Raw genomic sequence first — 8,642 nt, 5'->3', positions numbered from 1 at the left:
GAAATTTTTCTTTTTGAAATAAATCATGCGATGTTCTGGAATTTAGTAAAGTTCTTTTGAACGTTAAACTTACAGTCCCTAGGTCTTAGAAATATTTTAAGAAGAGACTTGAATAATACTTAAGAAATTTCTGGTATATAGGACTTGAATGAAGTATCCTTGAGAAATCTAGGAAAAGAACTTTGCGGTGGACTTGCTAAAGGAATCTTTAGCTTATGCTTGAGGACAAGCATTGTTTAAATTTCAGGTTGTGATAACGAGCAGAAATGCACATTATCATAGTGCTAAGTTCTTAAACAATGTTGGATTGCGTTGATGAAATATGTTAAATTGCATCCATTAGGCATAAATTCTATAATATTGAGGTCGCATGCGTTCAGCGCATTAGAACTATTGATTTTTGTATTTTTCGTGCAGAATATGCATTAACGCAATGCAAGATTGCGATCATAGGAAATTATCGGTCGAGCGCAACTTCACCAAAAAACTTTGCGTTGATCATGCTCGCAAACATTCGCCTGAGAAGGATCGCTGCAACTTGGTCAGTGCAACATGATGGGCACATCTAGGTGAAAGGCCAATTAAGAACGATGGGATAGAAAGCTAATGACAGTCGAATCCAAATTAAGTTGACAGTCGATAACGGTCACAAAGTACATTCAGCTTTATCGGCAACAATCATTCAACGCTTCAATCAGGAATTAAAGTTGTCCCATCTATACAACTAGGAGAAAGAAGTCGCCTTTCACCATTGATGCCCTATAAATACCAAGTGCATTCTTCAGAAAAGGGGTTGATCGGTTGACAAGTTCATGATATAACCAGCTCACTGTCTTTTGTTCATAGTTTTTCCTTCATTTTTAAGGCGGAGCACGAGAAGAGTGGTGGTGCCAGAGATCGCCCAGGGCAACTCGAGAGAGAACCTTGGGGCGTAAGGCTCGCGAGAGCAAGAATATCTTTAGAGCACGAGTAGAAACAGTGTAAATGCCTGGCAGCAAGAAATTGCTACCAGGCTCTTTATTATACTTGCATTGTTATTTGTACTTCATCTTCGTATCTATTCAATGAAAGTCTTATTTCTATATCTGCTCACTCTCTTAATACGCATGAGTAGCTAAACTAGTTGAATGGGTTGAGAAGAACTAAACTAACATGACCTAGAAAATTCATTGCTTGCGATTGTCTTGTTTTATGCTGTGCAAATTACCCTTTAGAGTTACTCGAGAGAGAGTCTAAAGAAAGAACCTAATGTCTTCAGAGAGCTAGGTTAGAATCTGGACTCGAAAGGGCAAGATTAGGCTTGCATAAACAAGAGATAGGGACTTAGAGATAAGCTCTGTTTGTCAACTTGCATCGCATGCATCCAAAGAATGGGAATGATATTATGTGGTCGCATATTTGTGTGAATGTCATGTTGTCATCGCAGAAATAGAGATAGTGGTTTGTGTGTAAACCCTGTAGACTTATCGCATAATTATCGCATGCATTCTAACCTTAGAAGTCGTGGTATTCGCACTAAGAGGTGGTTTACTGTTGTATGCATGTTGCATGATCGCAAAGCATGAACGCATTCTAGGGAGTGTTAGCCGAAATCTTTCTCAGTTCGTTCACCGCATATTCATCGCATTTCCCATTTACCAACTCTTTTCAAACTCTGCCGCATTTGTTATTTATTTTTAATCAATGCAATCAACAACCAAACACTTTATTTATTTTCCCGGTTACTGCAAAGTTTTCATAAAAAAAATTATCAACGCAATCTATTTTCACTAGTCCCTGTGTTCGTCCCTGGACTTACCAGGAAACTCAGAGGAATTTACACTTGAATTCCGCTAGGGAAACTTGAGTGCACAACACAGTCCATCAACGCATATCATCCACCACTTAATAAAATAATGCATCATTCTTCAATCTTAAGAACTGCTCATCAGGAAATGAGGCATTCACCACTGATTGGATGTGATCCACTTCTGGATTTTCTAATCGCGATAAATGGTCAGCGACCTTGTTCTCTATTCCCTTTTGGTCGATTATTTCCATATCAAATTCTTGAAATAAGAGAACCCATCAGATTAATCTAGGCTTCGCATCTTTTTTTGTCATCAGGTATCTTATCGCAAAGTGGTCTGTGTGGACAATCACTTTTGACCCCAAAAAATAAGATCTGAATTTTTCAATCGCAAAATTCACCGCTAAAAGTTCCTTCTCGATGGTGGTGTAATTCACCTGCATGGAGTTTAGCATTCGGATAGCATATGCGATGGGGTGTAACATTATCTTCACTTTTTGTGCCAAAGCTGCCCTCATCGCGTATCTGCTGGCATCGCACATCAGTTCGAATGGCTTCGCCCAATTAGGTGCGATCAGAATTGGAGCTGTATTCAGAGTGTCCTTTAGTGTTTTGAATGCAGTGAGGCAGTGTGACTCGAAATCAAAGAGTCTATCAGCTTCCAACAACGCATTCAAAGGTCGAGCGATTTTGGAAAAGTCTTTTACAAACCTTCTGTAAAACCCCGCGTGTCCTAGGAAACTCCTCAAAGCTTTCACATTCACTGGAGGTGGAAGTTTTTCTATACCTTCAACCTTTGCTTTGTCCACTTCTAACCCATTCCTTGAAACCTTGTGCCCTAGCACAATTCCTTCCTTGACCATAAAATGCGACTTTTCCCAGTTCAACACCAGATTAGTTTCTTCACATCTTTTCAATATTCTCTCCAGGTTTTACAGATAAATTTCATATGTTTATCCATAGACTGAGAAGTCATCCATAAAGATTTCAACCAAGTCTTCAAGGTACTCGAAGAAGATCGCCATCATACACCTTTGAAATGTATTGGGTGCATTGCATAATCCAAAAGGCATGTGACGAAAGGCGAATGTTCCATATGGACATGTGAACGTGGTCTTTTCTTGATCCTCTAGTGCGATCATATTTTGGTTATAGCCTTCGTACCCATCAAGGAAGCAAAAATAATCATTCCCCGCTAATCTGTCGAGCATTTGATCAATGAAAGGTAAAGGAAATTATCTTTCTTTGTCACCACGTTTAGTTTCCTATAGTCTATATAAATCCGCCAACCTCCTCATGGGGATCAATTCGTTGTTTGCGTTAGGAACCACTGTCATCCCCCCTGTTTGGGAACACATTGCACGGGGCTGACCCACGTGCTATCTGCGATAGGGTACATAATGCCAGCATCTAACCATTTGATGATTTCTTTTTTGACAACCTCTTTCATCGCAAGGTTCAGTCTGTATTGAGGTTCTATTGAGCCCTTCTGATTTTCTTCAAGCAGGATTCGATGCATGCAATACGTTAGGCTAATACCTCTGATGTCTATGAGCGTCCATCCAATCGCACTAATATATTTCTTTAAAACACTGATCAGCGCAGTTTCTTTTTCTTTAGGTAACGCAGAGGATATGATGACTGGTAGGGTTTCATTCTGGCCTAGAAATACGTACTTCAAGTGGGTTGGTATAGTTTTTAGTTCTAGTGTAGGTGGTTGCTCTAAAGAGGGCTTCTGTGCTTTTCTTTCTTCATCCAAATTCAGCATTTTCATCATTCTTCAACATCTCTGTTATCGCATGGCAAGTCTCAATGGATGTTGTCGCATCCTTTCTTTCTTTGTTCTCTTCCTCGGACTCCCAATTTTCAACGCAAGTTTGTTCATCATCAGAATCTGATAAGCCTTCCTCATCTGGGAACTTCATTGCCTTGATAATATTGAACTTGAGCTTCTTTCTGTTGACGCTCATTATGATTTCTCCCTTATGCACATCTATTTGAGCACGGCTAATAGACAAGAATTGTCGTTCCAATATGATTGGAACATCTTTATCTGCCTCATAATCTAAGATAATGAAGTCTGCAGGTAGAATGAATCTGTCTATTGTTACCAAGACATCCTTTAATTTCCCTTTAGGGTGCACCAAGGATCTATCGACGAGTTGAAGAGTCACCATTGTAGGTGTTAGTTGTCCCACATTCAATCTTTTGAAAATTGAAAGGGGCATTAAGTTTATGTTTGCCCCAAGATCGCATAATGCTTGACCAATATAGATTCCTCCTATTGAATAGGGTATTGTAAAACTGCCTAGGTCGCGCATCTTTGGTGGAATTATAGTATTTTATTCTTGTGTCAATTCCACCATGGAAAATCTTCCCATGCTTCTCTTCTTCAAGACAATGTCCTTGTGCTTTGTTTCAATATTTCCAAGAAGCGTTGATATTGGCCTTCACTGTTATGTTTCTTTTTCAATCTTTGAGTAAATGGAGGTAGCTGCACTCCCAATGTTTCATGGTCTGGAGGCTTAGAGTTGATCGCATCTTCTGGTTCCCTAGTCTCGGACTCCTTTGATTCAGTCTGCGATAGAGGCTTCTTTGATTCAACCATAGATTGTTCCTTTGATTCGGTCTTGCGAGGCTTCTTTCTGACTTCTATCACCGCCTTTCCACTCCTTAGGGTGACTACTTGGTAATGTTCTTTCCCGTCATTCCCTGGATTGCGTGGAAGCTCGGTTGAGCTAGGAAATGTCCCTTGGGGTCTGTTCTTTAGCTCTCTCGCAATTTGTCCCAATTGAATTTCCAAATTGCGGATGTATGTAGCTTGGTTTTGAAGGACTGTTTCATTCTTTTCGATGTATTGCTTCAACAAGTTTTCCAAGGATGATGACGATGGTGGTTGAGAATTGATAGCTTGTTGTTGTGTTGGGATTGGTGTCCTAATTCTCCCGAAGTCTCATTATTTTGTAAAGATACACATTGTTTAATGAATAAAATAATTGTTATTTAATTCTGGCATTTACTCATATCCAATAAACAAAGCTCCTTGGTTATCTTATGTGAACTTAAGCATGTATATGTGATATACAAGTGGATCATGCCTTAAGTGATAACCTAAATAGGTCTATAATATAAGAATTAAAGTGGGATACCTGATCCTGTTTACACTACGGATACGGCCCGCTTTGTAGAAGTTTGCAAGTGTTGTAAACTACTACAGATGTTGATCCTAACCATTCATGTGGAGACATGTGAGCGGGGGTGTCCTATACAAAGAGTTTGTATAAGACCTAGACCACGAGATGACTAGACTCTGTATATAACGTCGTTGATACTAAAGACTTGCATCTCACCTAAACGACCATATGTGACACGACCTCAATCCTAAGTGTTTTGAGAACTCCTGCCTTTGAGGGTGGTCCTTTTGATTAGTATGGGTGAGAGTGGCCAGATTACCAACTCAACATGCCTACCTTTTTGAGGACTTGTCTGATCTGGGAGCTGGGAACTCAATCCCAAGATGGAATTCACTCCTTTCCTGAAGTAGGGATACGTAGAGAGATTGCTCCCTTAAGGGCTAATTCCGGGGCTTGAACATAGTGGCCACAACTTCTCTTTGAAAGAGAAGACTCAGTCATAGTAGGACTATGACTTATGTTCATTAGAGGGATCAGTGGTACTTAAGGAGACAGTTGTAACTACAGGGGCATAACGGTTATTGGCTCAACTGTACTTATGAGCGACCTGTGAAGAGTTGTTGCATTACTAATTGGTTAAGATGGACACATAATATATCTGTGGTAAGGAGAGTTCAGTCATCGATCTTTAGTGGAGTGTCCAGCAGTTAACGGATGGTGGATTCCGTGATTAAAGAGTTTAGTCAGTTATTCACGTACCGTTGGAGCTTCGAGCTACAGATCCATAAGGTCCCCTTAGTAGCTCAATGGATTCAGTTAAGGATCAGTTCTTAGTGTTGATTTGAAATGTTCAAATTGACAAGAGGTATTTTGATTATATATGATATAATCGATATGATGTATGAGATACATCTAGTGGAGGATTGATGTAAATGAGATTTACATTAAGTACCATGGAATAGAAAAAGAACTATGCTTTATATGTTTCATGAGAAGAAATATTAAAACTATAGGTTATAAATATAGTATGATAAGTTGGTTATCATTTATATTTATAATAATATTAATTATTGGATAATTAATTATTTTTATTTAATAACCAAGTGAGTGGGTGGTTATCGAAATCATGGTAACCGTGAGTTTAAAAGGAAAGTGTTTTTCCTATTTTGAAAAGATGATTTACAAACATTGAAGTGTTCATAAAAAGTTTTTTTCTCTCTCGCGCAAAAGAAACTCACGTAGTCATCAAGTAAATACGGATTTACTAAATGACGGTTGGGCGAGCTAAACGATCGTACAGTAGTGAGCTAAATGATCGTGTAGTATTTACTAAACGATCGCATAGTTTTGCTAGACGATCACTTACCCTAAGTAAATGATCGTGTAGAGTCTGTAGGCGATAGACCGAGCTAAAGGATGAGCTAAAAAATTGCATAGCTTTTGTTAGACGATCGCTTAGCTTTATCAAAACGATTAGGCATCGACCTATACGATAGATCTCCATCATCTCCCACTTACCCAATCATGTACACGATCAGTGTTTTCTCTTTTGTTAGCCTCATTCCAAATCCAAACAAAGCCCACCCTCTGGATTCTCACACTGAGAATATCAAGGTAGCCTTCTTGGTGGTGTCAGACTCAACTCGACACCGTCGAGGTTTTCATGCTGTGGAGGAGTTCGTGATCGAGGCGATCATTGAGGATGAGTGCGATGTTCGTAATGCGGTGTTGTGGTCGTGTAGATTGGGCGTTCGAAGTTGTTATTGTTCGAGCAGTCACGCAATGGAGCGTGGAGATGCATCTTCAAATGTGCGTAGAGTTTGCTCTCTGTTCATTTGAGTTTTTCATGCTGTAATTTCTGTATGAATTGTATACCGTTTGTTTAAAGTCGACTGTAAATGTTTTATTCATTCATGATTGTAATTTTGAATAATCTTTCTTCCGCTACTCATGGAGATCGCGAATTTGATTTCCTTCATGTTGTCCATTAGATCTATGGAAAAAACCCTAGCGGTCCCTCTCTCTGAGCCACAGGCTGACTACCTTGTTGTTGTTTGTTTTTCCAAGAACAATTAGGGTATTTTGCCACCCCAGGTTGTAAGTGTTTGAAAAAGAATTGTTTTTGAAAAAGTAAACTGATTAAAGATTTCGTGGGCATTCCTCAAAAGAATGTGATTCTTCACATATGACACAGTTGGAGCTTGTTTGCTCTATCGCATTGACTTGCCCATTTCGAGCTCCTAAATTGTCTATTGTGATGCCTTGCAACAAGTTTATCATCACATTCATCTGATTTTGTAATGATGCAATAGAACCAGTACTCGAATTACTTTTTCTAGGCTTCATTCTTTGATTGCTTTCTTGCCACTCTTCGTGGTTTTTTTAGATGCGATCAAGAATATTCTTTGCTTCATCATATGTTTTGTCTAAAAGACCTCTTGTTGCTGCTGCATTGGCAGCTGTCTTCGATTCAGAGTTGAGTCCATGATAGACCATTTGGAGGCAATCAGGTAATCCATTATGTGGGCAGTCGCGTACTAGTCTCTTGAATCTCGCCCATGCGTCACTGAGCAATTCATCTTCTTCTTATTCAAAATTGGTAATCAATTTCCTCCTTCTGGCATTTTATGTGGGAGGGAAATACTTCTTCATAAATTTCTCCACAACTTGTTCCCATGACGTTATCTCTCTTGGTTCAAGAGAATATGCCCATTTTCTTTCTCTATCGCGTAGTGGAAATGGAAATAACGTGAGTCGAACCTCTTTTGGGGAAATATTAGGGAACACAAAAGCGTTGCGAATTTCAATGAAGCTTCGTAGATGGCCGTTCGAATCTTCACCATGCTGTCCTTTGAACTATCCTATTGTTTGTATCATTTGTAACATTATTGGCTTCATCTTGAACCTTAATCCATCCAATGCTGGTCTCATGATTCCTGGGGAGAAATCATATAAATTTGGTGACGCATAGTCCCAGATGGGTCTATTGCGATCATTTGCCAGTAGGATGGGATTTCGTTCGCTACTCATTCTTTAGGTTGTTCAGCCATTCTACGAACTCTTCCTTGTCGTTTACGTCTGTTTCTCTGCCTTTTGCGAAAAGTCCTTTCAATCTCTAGGTCGTACTTGAGCTCAGGAGTATTTCCTTCGCTCATACGACGCCTGCTTCTTCCTTCACAGGTGGAATGGCAATACTCCAAAGGTCGAAAGCTGCAAAGATCAAAGAGGTTTTATTTAGCACAATCTATACCGTAATCCACAGCAACGGTGCCAAAAACTTGATGCGTTGATTTATTATGCGATGATCATGCAAGTATTCCTAACAAAGCCCAAGTATAAGCCTTCTTAGGGTCCTGGTAAGTCCAGGGTCGAACGCAAGGATTAGTAAATAGATGCGACAGACTCTTCGATCTTATTGCGATGGTGATTAAAAAGTGGATGGTGATTTAACTTTGATTTTCTAATGCGATGGAATTAAATGCACAACGATGAAAGGGTGGTGTTGTAACAAATATGCAATAAAAGGGTTAAGAAGAGGTTTTGCTAGCATTTCTTAAGATATTGTACAAGTCATGCAATCATGCTATACACAAATATTAAGCACTACATTTCTCAATGCATAATGACACATTTCTTATGTCTAGGATACATGCGATGTGTATGGAATGCAGAAGATAGAACTTATTTCTAAGTCTCTACTCTTGCTTATGCGATCTAAT

General features: G+C 39.3%; 1 non-coding gene across 1 annotated transcript; it reads left to right on the top strand.

The window, feature by feature from the left end:
- Positions 1–7,435: 7,435 nt before the first annotated feature.
- On the top strand, positions 7,436–7,542 carry LOC120087470 (small nucleolar RNA R71). The gene has a single exon (XR_005484610.1). It is a non-coding gene; the product is annotated as a small nucleolar RNA R71 (small nucleolar RNA).
- The last annotated feature ends 1,100 nt before the right edge of the window (positions 7,543–8,642 follow it).

Source organism: Benincasa hispida, chromosome 9, assembly GCF_027475165.1.
Source record: "Benincasa hispida cultivar pf3 chromosome 9, pf3_genome.v1.1, whole genome shotgun sequence".
NCBI lineage: Eukaryota > Viridiplantae > Streptophyta > Magnoliopsida > Cucurbitales > Cucurbitaceae > Benincasa > Benincasa hispida.
Note: the sequence above shows the minus strand (reverse complement) of the source record. Positions and strands in the feature narration are given on the sequence as shown.